Source organism: Aspergillus tubingensis (genome assembly GCF_013340325.1).
Source record: "Aspergillus tubingensis WU-2223L DNA, scaffold_8, whole genome shotgun sequence".
NCBI classification, from domain to species: Eukaryota; Fungi; Ascomycota; class Eurotiomycetes; order Eurotiales; family Aspergillaceae; genus Aspergillus; species Aspergillus tubingensis.
This window is the reverse complement of record NW_023336282.1, coordinates 5,452-23,352: the sequence shown is the minus strand read 5'-3', so window position 1 is coordinate 23,352 and position 17,901 is coordinate 5,452.

Sequence of the window (17,901 nt, the reverse complement as noted above, 5' to 3'; positions counted from 1 at the left end):
TAAATAAAATTAAAATAATATAGTTTATTAATATTTATTATAAACTTACTTTAAATTTACTTTTTAGTATTTTAATATAGATTAAAAATAACAGATAATATATAATTATACTATAAAAGAGAATATTTTTAAAATAAAAAAAAAAAATAAAAAAATAAGTTTTAAAAAAAGAAAAAAAAAATAATAGAAGAATATAAAATAAAAAAAGAAAAAATAAGATATATATACAGAAATATAATACTAATAAAAACTAGAAAGGACTAGGAAAAGTGGAGATAAAAAAAAATAATAAATAAAAATAAATATATACTACTATTAGTATCCTACTATATATAATAATCTTATTATTCTTATTCTAGATTTAGAGAGATTACAGGACAGTAACTAATATTAAATAAATATTAAAATTATATTTTTTAATTTAGAATAATCTATTACTTATCTATTAATTATATCTAATATATTAATATTTATATAGAAAGAAAAACTTTATTAAGCAGGCTGGTTATATTATATTAAAATTATTAAATATTATAATTTTAAATATTATAGTAATTAAAATATATAATATATTTATTTTATCTTCTAAGGGTCCTATATGATATATATATTATATATTCTATATTCTATATATCCGAGGGGTTTTATTAATAGTATATATTCTAAAAATTCCTGGTTATGCTGTATTAGGATTATTAAATATTATAAGATTAAATATTATAAATAATTAACTTTACTGACTGAACAGGCTATATTATATTAAAATTATTAAATATTATAATTTTAAGTATTATAGTAATTAAAATATATAATATATTCTAGTAGGGAAATCTTCACAACGGGACAACGGTCAAATGATATCCGATAAAATTATAAATAGTCTTATTTAATAAAGCTCTTCATAAAAAATATAATAATATAACTTTTATTTCTTTAATTAATTATTCTGTAGAGCTATAAAGATTTAAAGATAAAAATATTTTTTTCTAAATATAATTAACACATGTAATAAAAATTCAATCAGGTTAATATATATAACAGAAATTTAAATTAAATTAATACTCTTTTCTACAGACTCTAAGTTTAAATGGGTCTATTAAATATTATAAAAATAAATATTATAATAATAAATATTATCCCAATAAGTATTATACAAAGTAATATATTAATATTTTTATAATAAATCCTAAAGCAAGAGATTATTTATGAATAGCTTGAGTACCTGGTACATAACAATATCTATTTTAATAATTATCTTAATATTTAGTATTATTTACTTTATCTAGATTATATATTTTCAAGAAGTATTTCTTTCTATAAGAATATTAATATCTAATAATCTATATACATGTTTACAGTTACTTATAAAAAAACAGAGATTATATACTGGACAGTAAATTATAAAAATAATAATAATATAAAAATAAAATAAAATAATTAAAAAAATAATATTATATTAATATATTTAGACCTGTACCATCCTGCTAAACCAGCAGATAATAAAAAGAAATAATATTATAATTAATAATTTTATTATAGTCCTTGTACATAAATAATATTCTTTCTATAAAAAATATAATAAAAATTAATAAATAAGTAAGTACTATATTTATCTATAATATTATTTTTCTTAATATATCTTATTCTCTCACCCCTCTATACAATTAGTGAGGTAAAAAAAGGAAAGATTATAAAAAAAAAAAAAAAAAAAAAATAATCTTATTATTATATTTCAACCTCCATAATCCCACTAAATAAATAGATGGTAGAGTAGGTAGTAGTATATTTATAATAATAAAAATCTTCTTTTTACCTTCACAATTACTGTAAGAAATAAATAATAAAATAAGAATTAAAAAGCAAGCAGGTATTATATTTATTTATAATATTATTTTTTTTAATATATCTTATCCTCTCGCCTCTCCGTGCAGCTAGTAAGGTTGGAGAAAAAGAGATTATAAAAAAAAAAAAAAAAGATAAATTTTATTATTATATTTAAATCTCCATGATTTCTGCAGAAAATAGATAGTAAAGTAGGTAGCAGTATTCTTATAATATTTAAATTCTTTTTTAAAAAATAGATAATTAAACAGATAGCAGTATTTTTATAATACTAGAATTCTTATACTTAAAAATCCCATTTAGTATATTTATTAGCTTGCCCTGTAAAGCTGTTAAGTACTCTAATAATTATTTAAATCTAATTTCTCAGAGAATAGATAATCAAACAGGACTTAAAAGTAAATATATATTATATTTATTTATAATATTAGTTTTTTAATATTTTATCCTCTTGCCCCTCCATGCGGCTGATAAGATTAAAAAAAAAAATTATAAAAAAAAAAAAAAGAAAAAAAGATAAATCTTATTATTATATTTAAATCTCCGCGATTTCTGTATGGAATAGATAATAAAATAGATAGTAGTATTCTTATACTACTAAGATTTCTTCTCAGAAATTAGATAGTAAAGTAGATAATAGTACTTTTATAATATTAAAATTTCTTCTCAAAAATCAGATAGTAGAGCAGGTAGTAGTATTCTTATAATACTAGAATTTCTTCTTAAAAAATAGATAATTAAACAGGATTTAGAAAGCAAGTATATATTATATTTATTTATAATACTATTTTTTTTAATATATCTTGTCCTCTCGCCCCTTTATACAGCTAGTAAGATTAGAGGAAAAGAAATTATAAAAAAAAAAAAAAATAAATCTTATTATTATATTTAAATCTCTGTAATTTCTATATAGAATAAATAATAAAGCAGGTAGTAGTATTCTCATAATACTAGAATCTCTTTTTAGAAATTAGATAGTAGAACAGGTGGTAGTATTCTTATAATACTAAGATTTTTTTTCAGAAATTAAATAGTAAAGTAGATAACAATATTCTTATAATACTAGAAGTCTTTCTCAGGAAACAGATAATTAAATAAATAACAGTATTCTTATATTATTAAAATTTCTTTTTAGAAATTAAATAATAGAATAGGTAATAGCATCTTTACAGTACTAGAAACTCTTCTTAAAGAATAAATAATAGAGTAGATAATAGTACTCTTATATTACTAGAATCTCTTCTTAGAAATTAAATAGTAGAGTGGGTAGCAGTACTTTTATAATATTAAAAATTCTTTTTAAAAAATAGATAGTTAAGCAGATAACAGTATTTTTATATTATTAAAATTCCTTTTCAGGAATTAAATAATAAAATAAATAATAATATTCTTACAATACTAGAAGCTCTTCTTAGAAAATAAATAATAAAATAAATAGTAGTATTCTTATACTACTAGAATTTTTTCTCAGGAATCAGATAATAAAGCAGGTAATAGTATTTTTATACTACTAGAATTTCTTCTTAGAAATTAGATAGTAAAGTGGGTGGTAGTATTCTTATAATACTAGAAGTTTTTTTTAGAGAATAAATAATTAAGTAGATAATAGTATTTTTATATTACTAGAATCCTTTCTTAAAGATTAAATAGTAAAGCAGGTAATAGTATTTTTATATTATTAAGATTCTTTCTCAGGAATCAGATAATTGAGTAGATAGTAATACTTTTATAATACTAGAAGTTCTTCTTAGAAAATAAATAGTTAAATAAGTAGCAGCACTCTTATACTACTAGAATCTTTTCTTAGAAATTAAATAATAGAGTAGATAGCAGTATTTTTATAATACTAGAATCCCTTCTCAGGAATTAGATGATAGAGCGGGTAATAGTACCTTTATAATACTAGAAGTTCTTTTTTTATTTAATATATTTTATCAACTTATCTCTCTATAAGATTATTAAACTTATATTATAATGATTATTTTTAAATCTCTATAATTTCTGTAGAAAATAGATAATGGAGCAGGCAATAGTATTTTTATAATATTATAAGTTATTTATCTTCCTGGTGTATTTTATTATTTTATTTTTTTATACAGCTAATAAAATATAAAAAAGAAGAAATTATAAAAAGAAAATAAATAATAAAAATTTAATTAAGTAAATAGTTATTTCTCTGGATATTTTATAATAATTTATATCTTATAAAATTATCTTAGAGAGAATCATGGATTTTATATATTATATTAGCTTTTCAGATATTATACTCTTCTTTTCAAATAAAGTCAGAGTAATATAATTTATTAATATCTATTATAGATTTACTTCAAATTTACTTTCTTAGTATTTTAATATAGGTTAAAGATAACAGACAGTATATAATTATATTATAAAAAAAAATACTCTCTAAAACAGAGAGAGAAATAGAGAGATAAATTTTAAAAAAAAAAAAATAACAGAAGAATATAAAATAAAAAAAGAAAAAATAAGATATATACACAGAAATATAACAGTAATAAAAATTAGAAAGAATTAAGAAGAGTAGGAATAAAAAAAAATAATAAATAAAAATAAATATATATTATTATTAGTATTCTAGTATATATAATAGTCTTATTATTCTTATTCTAAATTTAAAGAAAATACAGAAGAATGGCTAATACTAAATAAGTATTAAAATTATACTTCTTAATTTAAAATAATCTATTACTCACCTGCTGATCATATCCAGTATATTAATATTTATATAAAAAGAAAAAGCCCTATTAAGCAGACTGGTTATACTGTATTAGAATTATTAAATATTATAAATTAATTATTATAGATAATTAATCCTACTGAGCAGGCTGGCTATATTATATTAAGATTATTAAATATTATAATTTTAAATATTATAGTTATTAAAATATATAATATATTCAGTTTATCTTCTAAGGATTATATATAATATATATACTATATATATAATATATATACTATATATTTAATATCTTATATATCCGAGGGATTCTACTAATAGTATATATTTTAAAAGTCTCTAGCTATACTGTATTAAAATTATTAAATATTATAAAATTAAGTATTACAGATAGTCAATTCTACTGAGCAGACTGGTTATATTATATTAGAACTATTAAATATTATAAGATTAAGTATTATAAATAGTTAATCCTACTAAATAAGCAGGCTATACTGTATTAAGATTATTAAATATTATAATGTTAAATATTACAGCCATTCAAAAAATTTTATATATATAAGATTAATATAGCTATAAATATATAAATAAATCTATAATAATATATTTTATTGATCTTATAAGGGTCCTATATATACTATATAAACTAATATATTTCTATAATACTATATATTCCAGGAATAGTAAATATATATTATAATTTATATTTATTTATATATATTCCAGGGCTCTTACTATCCCAGAATATACTAAATTAAGACTATTAAATATTATAATATTAAATATTATAAATAGTTATTCCTACTGACTGAGCAGGCTATACTATATTAAAATTATTAAATATTATATATTTAAGTATTACTATAATTTAAAAAATAATCTTCTAAGAGTTCTATACATATGATATTTATTATATATATTATATTATTATATATATTATATATCTTATATATCCCAGGGATCTTACTAATAGTTATATATTCTAAAAGTCCCTGGCTATGCTGTATTAGAACTATTAAATATTATAAATTTAAATATTATAGATAGTTATTTCTACTGACTGAACAGGCTATACTATATTAGAATTATTAAATATTATAATTTTAAGTATTACAGTAATTAAAATATATAATATATTTATTTTACTTTCTAAGAGTTCTATATGATATATATACTATATATATAGTATATATACTATATATTCTATATCCTATATATCCGAGGGGTTCTATTAATAGTATATATTCTAAGAATCTCTAGTTATGCTATATTAGAATTATTAAATATTATAAATTTAAATATTATAAATAATTGATCCTACTGAGCAGGCTGGTTATATTATATTAAAACTATTAAATATTATAACTTTAAGTATTATAGTTATTAAAATATATAATATATTCAGTTTATCTTCTAAGGATTATATATGATATATATATTATATATATAGTATATATACTATATATTCAATATTCTATATATCCGAGGGATCCTACTGATAGTATATATCTTAAAAGTCTCTAGCTATGCTGTATTAGGACTATTAAATATTATAAAATTAAGTATTATAAATAATTAACTTTACTGAATAAGCAGGCTATACTGTATTAAGATTATTAAATATTATAATTTTAAGTATTATAATAATTATAATATATAATATATTTATTTTATTTTCTAAGGGTCCTATATAATATATATACTATATATTCTATATTCTATATATCTGAGGAATTTTACTAGTATTATATATTCTAAGAGTCCCTGGCTATACTGTATTAGGACTATTAAATATTATAAGATTAAGCGTTACAGCTATTCAAAAAATTTTATATATATAAGATTATAGAGCTATAAATATATAAATAAATCTATAATAATATATTTTATTTATTTTATAAGGGTCTTATATATGCTATATAAACCAATATATTTCTATAATATTATATATTCCAGGGATAGTAGATATATACTATAATCTATATTTATTTATATATATTCCAGGGCTTCTACTATCCCAGAATATACTGAATTAGAATTATTAAATATTACAGTATTAAGTATTATAAGTAATTGTTTCTACTGACTGAACAGACTATATTATATTAAAATTATTAAATATTATATATTTAAGTATTACTGTAATTCAAAAAATAATCTTTTAAGGGTTTTATATATATTATATTTACTATATATATTATATTTATTATATATATTATATATTCTATATATCCCAGGGGTCTTACAGATAGTATATATTCTAAGAGTCTCTGGCTATGCCGCATTGAGACTATTAAATATTATAATTTTAAATATTACTGTAATTTAAAAAATAATCTTCTAAGAATCTTATATATATTATATAAGTAGTACGGCAGCACCTCCGGCGCTGCTTACATAACACTTGACAACACAGATACCCAGTACAATGAGTAACTGGCCAGTTATCATTAATACTTGTAGAAACCATAACAGTCACAGCAGAATATTACCTTTCTAATATAGACTATATAAATCATAATATAACCTTTCAACATCACCATCAACACAAATCTCTTTACATAATCCCACTAACTAATAATATAAATATTTTACCTAATCCTATATAGAGCAAGCCTTAGGAAGTACTATTAAATCAGATACTTTACTGAGACCAAGCCTGATCCGCTATATTAATAATCTTAATCAATTATTATAATTCATAATATTAAAATCCCAGTCCGGGGAACTCTGACAAATAAAAGAAGATAATTCTTAAATCATATTCTTTCTTTTATTTTTTTTATCTCTTTTCTTTGTCATAGAATAGGAGATATTTTATACTATATACAGACTATTCTTTATCTTACTTACAGATATAAAAGTTAAAGCAGGAGATGCAGGAGCAGTAGAAACAGATATTATATTTAAATATAAAAAATAAAGATTAGTAAGTTATCAGATAATCAGATAAGAGATATAAAAATAAAATAGAAAAAAAAAAAAAAGAAAAGAAAATAATTATATATTAATCACGGGAAATTCTATATCACTGGTTTAAAAACTTAAAAAAACAGATATAAAGTGGATCAGGCAGACATATTTAAATAAAAAATTTTAAATACTGTTATCTATAATATATATCTTACAGTAACTACTCAGTATAGTAGAAGTTTCTGAGGCAGGACTACTAATATTAACAACCTTAAAAATATATAACAGGTTTGTTAATATTATATATATAATATATTAATTCTCCCAAGAATAAAAATCTATATATCAGCCAGACATGTATACAGAACAATCAATATAAAAAAACTACTAGTAAATCTATCTAAAAATATTCAGGATCCTACAGACCATATAATAAGTTATATATAAGTTACTATCCTTTTATTTATAATAAACAGTTAAATAGAGCATAAACATGCAGATACTACTAGAATCAATATAATATTTAATAATAATACCTGTCAAGAATATTTTGGGGTTATAAACAGAAGGTAAAGTATCAAGATAAGTATTATTAATCAGATTACCAGGAAATCTGTATTTAAAAGAAATAGAATTAATTAATATAATATCAAAGTAAGTATTATAAAAAGTAATATAAAAAATATATACAGAGACATTATATCTACCATTATATATAAAGTAAAATAGCCATTCTCTTGCTCTTTTATAACTAAAATACTATTTATCTACACAGTCTAATTAGACTAATATAAAAAACTAAACTTATTATAATAAGAAATTCCATAAATTATTTTCTCAGAAATAATTAAGTCTTCAAGAGAAGTATTTTCTGGACTATTATAATATATAGAAAATTCAAAAGTAGAGCATTATTCTATATTAGCAAATACTGCAAAAAGTAATATTATTACAGTAAATTCATAGTGTGTAGTATTCATAAACAATATTATTAATAACAGAAGAATAGAAAGGAACAGATTTTGAAATAATATATAAAAGAAAAAAGTGAAATATCAAAGTAAAGAAATATATATATTTTAAAAATAATTATAAATAAAATCTAGATAGTGTGAAGGAATAACTGTGGTGCTATAATAACTGAGATCTAATACTAAAACCTGAAGTGGAAATAAAACTAAGTTATTAATATAAATCTATAAATCAGCACAGACCACTAATCTTATAAAAATAGATATATATATGCACGATAACATATTTATATAAAAAAAAATTATTTAAAATTGAAAATTCTGTATTATAAACTCAGAAGGTCAGAATAATAATCAAATATATTTTTAATTTTAATAAAAAGGCTCTAGCACCTCTGGATAGATAATATTATTAATTATATAATCTTAATTCTCACCATCAAATAATACTGTGATATTATTAGTATTAGTAGTACAGGATAAGACAATATAAAATTAACCGTGAGAAAAGACTTATACCTGTAAATTAATACTAATATATTTTAATAACTATTCCTGTGATTTATTAATTATTATAATATATACTAATTAAACAGGAAACTGCTTATAAATTAAAGTAAATAATAAACTTAATTCAGAGACTAAAAGCTTTACACAGTAAATCAAGTAATAAGGATTTAAAAAGAATATATTACTGAGTTTAACTTCTAAAATATACTTAGTATAGTATATAACAGTAGCACGGGTATTATTACATAGACTATTTATAAGATCCAGATTATATATAATCATGATAAAGATACTAGATTTAAATTAAAAATATATAAAAGACAGACCACTGGAATGAATACTATTCAGAAATTTTATAATTATCTTATTAGAATAAGTAAATTCTTTATCTATATTTATAATATAAATATTATAAGCAAAGAATATCTGAGCAGTATCTGGCATGTAATTAAATAATATATTATTTAATTTATAAATATTCTTATTTTGACATGTCAGAATTGCACGGCCATTAAAGAAATTAAAATTTATATAAATAGTTTATAGTAAAGCAGAAGGATAGATATAATTAATAAATTTAAATAAATTATCTGTTTAATACTTGAGAGCAGCTGGTAATAATATTTTACTATAATAAATATTATTATAAGCTATATCTTAAAACTATTTAAGTAAAGAATAATTTTCAGCTGAAGTACCTTGTAAATACTTATTTTTATAAAAAGTTAAATATTCCAGACAGAATTATATTATAGTCTTTTATAAATAAATATTAATATTCTGAGTGTGAGTAGCACAGAAGACTATAAGAAGATATTACTAAAAGTCATTACTAAGTATTACAGGAATATCTCCAAAAGACTGGTTATTACCGGGAAGATTAGCTTAGACATTACAGAGATTATAATTAATAATATTAAAATATTCTTAATACATCATAGATATCTTATTTTAAATAATCAAAAATACTGCGCGGAAAAGCTTAATAAAGTTAATATTATAACTGATATTTCCCTGTATTCCAGGAATAGAATTAAGAAATAGATAAAAATATTTATGAGCTATCTGATCTTCTAAAAAAAGTAAAAAAGTAATACTAGTTAAAATTATATAAAGAATAATCTTTCCTTGACTACAGAAAAAAATATATAAAATATAATAAAGAAATATCTTACCTGTTCTACCAGGTCCATATAAAAAGAAATAAGTATTAAAATAAATTAATTTATTTAATATCTTTGAAATGACACAGTTGAAAGCAAACTTCTGCTTAATATTAAATTAAAATATTAAATAATTAATAATTTATTATTATTTATACTAGTCATATACTAACTCTTCTTTAATAAGATTACTTATAAAAGTGCTTCAGTCATTGACATAAACAGAAAGATTAAAGTTATCTAATAATTTATTATTTATACAGAGCTTTGTAGCAATCAAGAAAAGGCTATAATTAAAATAAGGAAATAATAAAGAAGAATTATAAAAAAAATATTTTTTTATTATTTCTTCTATTAAATGTTCACATAGATGATCCTTATATAAATTCTAAATTAAAAGACTATTATTTAAATCACTATAAAGTATAGCAGTTATAAATATACAGTATAACTCTTATCCTGTACATAGAGTAATAATTTTATAAAAGTAATAAGATTATTTATTATTATATTATATGATACTGCGGGCATAGCAGATCTCATAATATATATAATAAATAATATATAGAACTGCCTGTTTAATATCATTAATAATTTTATAATAAATAGTAGTTTTATAATTATCTATTAATATTTCTCCAGGGCCAATTTTAACAGTGCGTAAATCTTTAAATAATTTAAAGTCTTTTATAACAGTAAGAAGATATTATAAGTGAAAAAGCTTACTGTAAGTCAGTAAAATAAGATATAAATAACTAATCTGAGTAGACTTATAAATATACTTTTTCCAGGTTTTGCTATTTACCCAGGTAAAATATAAAAATATATCTAAATATATAAAATTATAATTATCAGGATTATTACAGTAATATCAGAAGAATTTAATAAAAAAAAAGACTATTTTATAATATTTTTAACAGCAGCTTGAAAGCTTTTAAATAAATTATACTTAATAATATATTTATTTTCATAATAAATAATTAATACTATAACTAAGGACTTTATTAAACTAATAGAAAACTATAATAACTACCAGACAGCCTCTGAAAAGCTAATAAATTAATTATTAAGATATTAATAAATCTTATCAACTTTAAACTCAGCAGTCACACGATCAGGGCTCTTATATATATATTTATATATATACTTAATGGCCTTGATCAAGCTGTATACTTCTATATTAATATATACTTTATACTTCCAGGCAAGATATTAATTATATAACACTACTTGTTTATTTTTAATAAAAAAAGTCTTATCCTTCTATACAGGATGCTTAATCTTAATCTAATAACTATTATAATATTTATATATAGGATAACTGTCAGCTGTAAAAATAGTCTCTGATAAAAAAAATTATAAAAATTTCTTTATACAGACAGGCTTGCTATTACAGACTTTTATATAAGAAGTAGATAAATATAAGTCTTTACATAGTATATAAACTAAATAATATATAATAATGTTAAATATTTTATAATTAATATTATTATTATCAGGATCAGGAAACTCTGCCGAAATAATCTTATTAATTAAGTTAGTATTATTAAAGTCATGATCCTTGTCCAACTAAAGAAGAATATAAGAATATAATATATTATATTTCTGATATTTAATAACATAAATATCAGTAATATAAGGATTAAAGATATTATTAAATTCTATGATCTCCTTAATTAAAGCTATTAATTTAAAATAGAAAATATAAGTAATTAAGTCAGGATAATTATACTATATTTAAATAAAAATACTAAATTTATCACAGAAAAGCTCTGCAGAGATTTCTTTCTAATAAAAATTACAGGTAAAAGTGATAAACAAATATAGTTTTCTATAATAACAGATAATCACTATAGAATCCTGATAATATTATTATATATAATAGATACTATCTTTTATAATAACAGGCAGAATAAAGCGCTGTCCAACCTAAGCTTATTTAGTAAGAATACTAATATTAGATATAAAAATAAATATAAAAATCAGATTTATACCTATCTTAGAAGAATTAATATTCTTAATAAAAGTATAAGAAATATTAACATATTTATCAGCCTGAATACTGGACTGATTAAAATAAAAGTATTTTATATAATTTAAATTATCTGTTAAAAAAATATTTATAACCTATTACTGAAAAAGCATATCTCTATAATAAAGAATATTAAAGTTATTCTTACAGATATATAGCAGCCAGTAATAAAACTTACTAGAATTAATATTATTATATTAGCAAGGCCTTCCGGTTTTAGTAAGACTAATAAAAGTTATATACTAATAATAACCGTGACTGCCAGTAAAGTAGAAAAAAACATAATATAAAGATATATAAAGAGCATGCTCAGGATAAATATATAAAAAATAATAAAAAGACTGATTTATAAATAAAGAATTTGAAATATTATAATCTAAATCTAATTTAACAGGATCTAGCTCAGAAGACTAGAAATTTAGATTTATAAATAAAATTACAGTATCCTTTATAGGAACAGTTAATTCTAATTTATTAATAAAAGAAAAGTTAATATTCCAGATAAAAGTCTTATATAAGTAGAGTTGAATATTCCAATAGCCACGATCTCTATATTCAGTAGATATAGGTATAATATCAGAAAAAAAAATAATAATTTCAGTAATAATAGACAGAAGATTATAAAAGTAACTAGTAGAATAATTTAAAACTAAACAAAGCTGCAAATATATATATTAATATTAAAAATAGAAGCTAAATAGTAGACATACTTAAAAAGTTAAAAAAAGAGAAGATTCAGAGCCAGTAAACAGAATATTATAAATATAAAAGAAAATATAGTAGTAAAGATTATAAATATATAATAAAATATCTAATTTTTTTAAAACAGTGGGACATGCCTCTAGAAGAGATTTATATTATAATTAAAAATTAATAACAACTAAATAATTAAGAAAGTAAAGTTAAGTATAAAATAGAAATTAACTACTAAAAGGGCTCTGTATATGATATATTATACTCTATAATTAAAAAATATAAAAATACTTATGTAAATATAAGCAAGTATTACATTAATAGTTAATAGAAATATATGCTAATACTTTATTAAGAATCTGAATCTATTTGTAGAATAGCTTTGCCTGTTTTATATTTAAGTCAAGCCAGTAATAAAAAAGAGAAGAAGAATTTGGTATTAAATAAGAAAATATATTATTAGAACTATAGTATTTAATTCAGGATAACTTATCAGTCTTTCTAGAATAAATCTTATCTCTTTAAAATAAAATATTATAATAAAAATATTTAATATTCATATAACTGAGTTCTAGATAATATTATCACGCTGTAAAGAAGAGCTAGGCTTAAGAAATTAAAATTAATCTATTATTTTAATATATAGCTTTGAGACAGACTCTGTAATAATTACTAGAATAAATATTTTTCTAGATTTTATTACAGGCACGATATTATTTTAATAATATTATAAATAAAAATATTACAGAAGTAATAAATCCAGTTAACTCAGGAGAAGATTCTAGTAAGATATCAAGATATTAATTAAAAATATTAAGACAGGAGAGAGTTACAGCAATTATATTAGAAATAGAGAAATCAGATAAATAAGAAGATAATACAGAATAGAAATTAGATAAAATAAGTAAAGCTGAAACAGCTGATATAGAAAATATAAAAATAAACTGATATAAAAAATATCTTATATTATATTTAAAGACAGGAATCTGCTTAACATATATTATATAAAATTAATAATAACTGAGAAATGCTGGCGCGCCCTATAGAATCATATCTATACAGAAAGGATACTTAGAAGAATTCTGTAAGTTAAAAGAATAATTAAAATGGACTTTACAGCACGGATAATAATAAAAAAAAAATATATTACTTTGTATATAGAAAATAAAAGATTACTAAAAGCAAGCAAGAATATAGAAAGTATTCAAAGTAATATTATTAGAATATAGAATTATAAATCAGATATTTATATAATAAATCATAATAAAGCTATCTAAAAATACAGTAAGATAGATAAATTAATTAGATAATATAATATATAAAGTAGAGTGAACAGACATCTGTGTTATACAGGTAAATATATAAAAATAAAATAAGAAAAAAACCATAGTCAGAGAAGATATATTATAAATAATATAAGTCTAATAATTAGCTAGAGTAGAATTAGATAAGCACAGAGATATATAAAAGAGGTTTAATAGCAGAGAAGATAACTAAAACAAAAAAACAGTAAAAAAATCATGTATACTAATAATTAAAATAAAAATAGATCTTATTTAAATAATTTACCAGAGTATTATAGAAATATAATATTCTTAATATAACTATCTTTAACTTATATTAATATATATATTTATAGACTTGAATTACAAGCATGAACGGACAGAAAGATCAATACTAGAAAATAATATAAAAAATAATAAAGAAAAGCTGGAAGATGATTAGAAAGTAAAAGATAAATATATAATATTAAAAACAGGCTCTGAAATTATAGCAGAAAAATATATAAAGTCTACTGTAACTTATATTTTATCCAGAAAAAATCAGGACAGAAAGTATTAGTATACAAACAGAAATAAAAAAAAATATAGAAAGAGTAGAAATAAAAATAGAGACTATTAGATACATACACTAGATTAAGATTAAATAAATACTAATATAACAGAGTAAAATCCCTGAGATATAGACAGGAGTAAATAAAGACCAGTTAAGTCTAGAAAGTAATATATTATTAGTATCACTATCTATAATACTAAGCTACAACTGGTTTACGCCCAGTAAGAAATATGAAATAGAAGATACAGTATACTGAATATATATATAATACTTTAATACCTGGAAGTAAAAGATTAATAATTCCAGTAAAAAACTGCTAAATTATTATTTCAAAGATATCTATAAAAAAAAAAAATATAAATATTATTTGAAGCAATACAGTCCATGCACAGAGATAAGCTAGTAAAAATATATAAAAACAACAGAAATTAATAAAAAATAGATTAAATCTTATCTAGTATAATAGCTCATATGGTTGAAGTATATAATAAAAAATATAAATCTAAATAAGAAAGAAAGGTAGGAGTACCAGAAATAATTCATGAAATAATATTACTGGATCAGTATATAAATCTAACTATATCCAGTAATGGAAGAATAATAGAAGAAGAAATAAAGATATAAATAAATAACAGTAAAGCAGAGATAATAAAATATAAAAAGACTGAAGCAGGTCTAATAAAGTAATAATAATAATTAATTAAAAAATTTTATCATGTTAAATAATAATAATAAATAAAAAAAAAAAAAAGAAAAAAGAAAAAGCTACTACTGGAAGGCAAAGATATGTATAATAAATAAAGATTTACTAAGAATTAACTAATAAAATAAAAGATAATCAATCAGATAGAAAAATATAATAGAAGAAAAAATATGTAAATAAAGCCAGTTACTTCTAGAATATAAATACTAAGAGTAAAGAACTTAAAATAAAAAAAAATCTATTTCTTTTATTATATTTATTTTAAAAATTATAATAATATTAGCAAGACCTCCAGTGTAAATCAATATAATAGTATTTATTAATATAATTAACCAGATATTCCTGTGTAAGATATATTAAAGTCTTATAAAAGACTCAAAGTTTAAAAAAGATAAGAAGCTGCAGGAGATTAGGAAAGCTAGTAAATATATATACTATATTATATATTATAACTGGAAATAATTAGGATATATTATAAGTACAGGACAGGTATTAAAAAAAAAAAGAAAATATAATACTAACAATACCTGTAATACAGTTATATAAGTATAACTAATAAAAGCTCTGATAGGCAGTATAGAATATTAAAAACTATATATTCACCATGGTACAGGATATAATAAAAAGATTTTTATTTTATAAAATAGAGACTTTAATAATATAATAGTAGAATATATATCAAGACTATAGGAATTTTATATATAATAATAACAGAAAGACATCTTCCAGAAAGTAAAATTATAATAAGCTGGAGAATAATAATAAGACAGAGAATAGTATAAAAAATAACTCAGACAGTAATATAAGAAAATAAGTATACAAATCTCAGGAAATAAAAAAACAGAAAACATAATTTAAAAGAAAAACAGAAAATAATTTCAAAAAAAGTAATATAAATCTTCTCATGAATCAAGAATATTAAAGGCTATATACTACAGATAAAAAATAAAGAATAGTAACAGACAAACTTAAAAAAAGATTAGAGACAGTAAAGTTATCAGCAGGAGAAAATCAATATAAAGAAAGAAAAGATAATAAAAAGTAAGAAAATAAACTATACAGGAAAAGACTATGGATACAGAGTAAAAAAAAGTGTAAAAAGGAGAGATACAAGATATAATATAGCAGATTAAGTAAATTAAAAGAGACAGAGAGTAAGAAAGAAGAGACATTCTTATTAAAATCAGAGAAGAAAAAGGAGAAAAAAAAAATAGATAAAAAAGTTAGAGAATAAAAGATACTATCAGCAGATGGAAAGAGACATTAAAAAAAGGTATTAGAAAGAAAAAAGATGGTTTATAGAAGAGACAGGAGAAATAATAGAATAACTATAAATAATAAAAGAATTAAACCAATAAGAGGGTCGGAAAATGAGAAAAGATATACTAAAAGACCAAATTACTAGATATATATTTGATTTACTATATATGTTATATATATTATATATTCTATATTCTATATATTCCAGAGATTCTACTGATAATATATATCCTAAGAATCCCTGGTTATGCCGTATTAGGACTATTAAATATTATAACTTTAAGTATTACTATAATTTAAAAAATAATCTTCTAAGGGTCCTATATATACTATATTTATTATATATACTATATATACTATATATTTTATATCTTATATATCCCAGGGGTCTTACTAATAGTATATATTCTAAAAGTCCCTGGCTATACTGTATTAGAATTATTAAGTATTATAAGTTTAAATATTACAGGTAATTAATTCTACTAAGTAAGCTGGCTATAATATATTAAGATTATTAAATATTATAAAATTAAGTATTATAGATAATTATTCTTACTGACTAAACAGACTATGCTATATTAAGACTATTAAGTATTATAATTTTAAATATTACTGTAATTTAAAAAATAATCTTCTAAGAATCTTATATATATTATATTTATTATATATACTATATATATTATATATTCTATATTCTATATATCCTAGAGATTCTACTGATATTATATATTCTAAGAGTCCCTGGCTATACTATATTAAGATTATTAAATATTATAAATTTAAGTATTATAGATAGTTAATCTTACTGAGCAGGCTGGCTATACTGTATTAAAACTATTAAATATTATAAATTTAAATATTACAGTAATTCAAAGATATAATATTTTATTTATCTTTTAAGAATTTTATCTATTATTATATATCCTATATATTATATATCCTAAAGGTTGTAGTCTTACTATAAATATTAAATTATATACTATTATTATTTTATAATATTTATTACCCTAAATAAAAATATTATTAAATATAGATTTAAGTTAGAGCTAGCAGGTTTATCTAGATAAAAAAAAAAGTAAAATATTTATAATTAATTAATTATACTAGATTAAGAAACCAGAGAGACAGAAATAAGAGAGAAAAAAAAGATAAAAGAAATAAAAGAAAAATATATAAGAAATTTATAAGAAGTATTAGTAATACTTATACTTACTATTTACTATAACTAATTCTTTTATTTTTTATTATTTTTTTATTTAATAGCGCGCAAGATATCCTGC